Source organism: Rattus norvegicus, chromosome 1, assembly GCF_021556685.1.
Source record: "Rattus norvegicus strain SHRSP/BbbUtx chromosome 1, alternate assembly SHRSP_T2T, whole genome shotgun sequence".
Classification (NCBI taxonomy): Eukaryota; Metazoa; Chordata; class Mammalia; order Rodentia; family Muridae; genus Rattus; species Rattus norvegicus.
Window position 1 is genome coordinate 235,047,975 of NC_141534.1, and position 3,435 is coordinate 235,051,409.

Genomic DNA, 3,435 nt, shown 5'->3' on the forward strand with positions numbered 1-3,435 from the left:
TTTTAAAAATTTGCCCCAAATGTGTCCATTTTTATAAAATGTAAAATATTTGGCTGGTTTCATTCCCTTTATTGTATTTAATGAAAACCAGAACTGACCCATGAGCAGATTTTTCTGAGTAATCCTGACTTCTCTCCTGTCTATCTCTACCCACCTGTGTAAAAATAAACTTGCGATCTGAGCCCAAAAGACAGCCATGGAGCCCCGAGTGGTGACTGAACTGTTGTAAGTCCCCAGGACTCTAAGCATAGGGAACTGGGTCTTTTCCACCCCTCAGACCACACAACATAGAAATTTGGGGGCTGGTATGTGTCTGCTTCTCCCTGTCACGTTGTTCTGCCTTCCACAAGAGACGATGAGCAGCAAGAAACACTGTGCCTGCCTGGTTCCTCCTTCATCCATACTCTCATTTTGACTTCACATCTGTGACTTTAGCTCTCATAAGCACAGAGTTCGAGGGAGATTGGAGAGGCCATTTTTTCTCCTTCCTTCCTTCTTTCCTCCTTCCTTCTTTCCTCCTTCCTTCCTTCTTTCTTCCTTCCTTCCTTCTTTCCTCCTTCCTTCCTTCTTTCCTCCTTCCTTCCTTCTTTCCTCCTTCCTTCCTTCTTCCTTCCTTCCTTCCTTCTTTCCTCCTTCCTTCTTTCCTCCTTCCTTCCTTCTTTCCTCCTTCCTTCCTTCTTTCCTTCCTTCCTTTCTTCCTTCATTCCTTTCTTTCTTTCTCTATTTTTAATTAGGTTCTGTTGGGTTCCAACATTTTTTTTCTTAATTCCATTAACTTGTGCTCATCCATTATGGTTTCCTCCTGTTTTTCTTTAGATTGCTTCCTGCTCCTTTCAGCTGCATTAGCTTGTCATGCTGTTCCTTTTGGGGTTTTAAAATGTTATTGATTTTATTTAATTTGAACCAATTATACTTTGTACTTTGGTTTTGTTGGTTTAAGATTATATATTTCTTATATTTTTATGGGTGTAGTTAGCTTACTTGGGATATAAAGTTTTCAGTCTAGTACCTTCTGTAGGGCTACATTTGTGGAAGATGTTATTTAAATTTGTCATGGAATATCTTGTTTTCTCCATCTATGGTGGTTGAAAGTTTTGCTGGGTATAGCAGTCTGAGCTGACATCTGTAGTCTCAGCATCTGTAAGGCCTTTCCAGGTCTTTCTGGCTTTTAGACACTTGGTCAAGTAGTTGGGCATAATTCTAATAGGTCTGCCTTTATATGTTACTTGGCCTTTTTCCCCTTGCTGCTTTTGATATTCTTTGTTCTTTACCTTTAGTATTTTGATTATGATGTGGTGGAGGGACGTTCTTTTCTGGTCCAATATTTTTGATGTTCTCTAATCTTCTTGTACCGTTAGAGGCATGTCCTGCTTAAGGTTGCAAATTTTTCTTCTATGGTTTTGTTAAAACTATTTTCTGGATCTTTGAGCGGAAAATCTCTTCTATTTTCTATTCTTATTATTCTTAGATTTAGTCTTTTCACAGTGTCCCATATTTCCTGGATGTTTTGTTTCAGGAACTTTTTAGATTTAACATTTTCTTTGACTGGTGTATCAATAATTATTTCTATTATATCCTCTATGCCTGAGATTCTCTCTCCCATCACCATTCTATTGGTGATGCTTGCATTTGTGGTTCCTGTCCACTTACCTACATTTTTCCATCTTCACAATTATCTCAGTTTGTGTTTTCTTTATTGCTTCTATTTCCATTTGAACAGATTTATTCATTACCTTCAACTGTCTATTTGGTTTTGTCCCCCTTGGTTTTCTTTAAGAATTTTATTCATTCCACCCATTGTTTGTGTATTGTCTGTGTATTCCTTTTTTTTATTGGATTTTTAAAATTTATTTACATTTCAAATGTTATCCCCTTTCCCAGTTTCCCCATCCATAAACCTCCATCCCATTCCCCCTCCCCCTTCTTCTGTGGGGATGTTCCATCACCTATCCACCCACCCCTTCCTGCCTCCCCGCCCAGACATTCTCCTACACTGGGGGGTCCAGCCTTGGCAGGACCAAAGGCTTCTCCTCCCATTGGTGCCCAGCAAGTCCATCCTCCACTACATGTGCAGCTGGAGCCCTGGGTCTGTTCATGTGTACCCTTTGGATGGTGGTTTAGTCCCTGGGATCTCTGGTTGGTTGGTATTGTTGTTCTTGTGGGGTTGCAAACCCTTCCAGCTCCTTCAATTCTTTCTCTTACTACTCCAATGGGGACCCTATTCTCAGTTCAATGGTTGGATGCTAGCATTTGCCTCTGTATTTGTCAGGCTCTGGCTGATCCTCTCAGGGAGACATCTATATCAGGCTCCTGTCAGCATGCCCTTCTTAGCATCAGCAATATTGTCTGTGTTTGGTGACTTTATGTATATGGGTTAGATCCCCAGGTTGGGCAGACTCTGGATGGCCTTTCCTTCAGTCAATGCTCCAAACTTTGTCTCTGTATTTCTTTCTGCTTCCGTATACACAACTCCCAACTGATACTTCCTTTTCCTATAGTGGCTCTCGGGCTTTGTCACCACAGAACACTTTCAATAATCTGCATCTCAATGTTCTAAAACTAAACCAATGGCAGCTTCTTCCCAGTTATCAGGAGATGCTTGGTTGAGTAATATTAATTTTCTCAGTTAAAAACATTTCTCCGTAATGTTCTTAAGCTAATGCTTTGGGCTAGCATTCAGAGTACTGGGTCTCATGACAGTCATAACCATCTTCTTCCACGGGTGTCATTATACTCTGTTCTCTTTGTTCCTTCCCTGCTGCCCTCCTCCAGCTGGTTCTTTTTCTTTCTCCAGTAATTCCCCCTTCTGCATCCTTGTTACATGTATTCCATTTCCCTTCACATCTCTCCTCCCCTCTCATTATCCCCTTCTACTTTCAACAGCTACTAATATACACACATGTGAACATGACACATGCACACAGAGTTTTTTCTTTTTTTTTTTTTTCCGGAGCTGGGGACCGAACCCAGGGCCTTGCGCTTCCTAGGCAAGGGCTCTACCACTGAGCTAAATACCCAACCCCGCACACAGAGTTTTAAGTCTAGGTTCTGCATATGAGAAAAACGTACATAATTTGTCCTTCTGAGACTTTATATTTTTAAAGATAGGGTCTCACTATGTGGCCTTGGCTGACATGGGCTGTAGACTAGGTCCACCTATCTCTGCCTCCTGGGAGCTTAAAGACATATACTGTCATGTCTGGCCGATGATTTTTAAGATTTAGTGATCTCATGACAATAAGAAAATGGATAATTAGTTAAAAAAAAACAAAAACTTGGTAACTGAAAAACTTATATGCATGACAGAAATACATTGCATGTCCCCTTTTCCCTGACACTGCAGAGAAATGCACACCATGCTCTAATAAAATCTTTGTTTCCAGAAATAAACTTTTTGGATGAACCTGAGAATTCCAATTTCTGTAAGGTAGACTC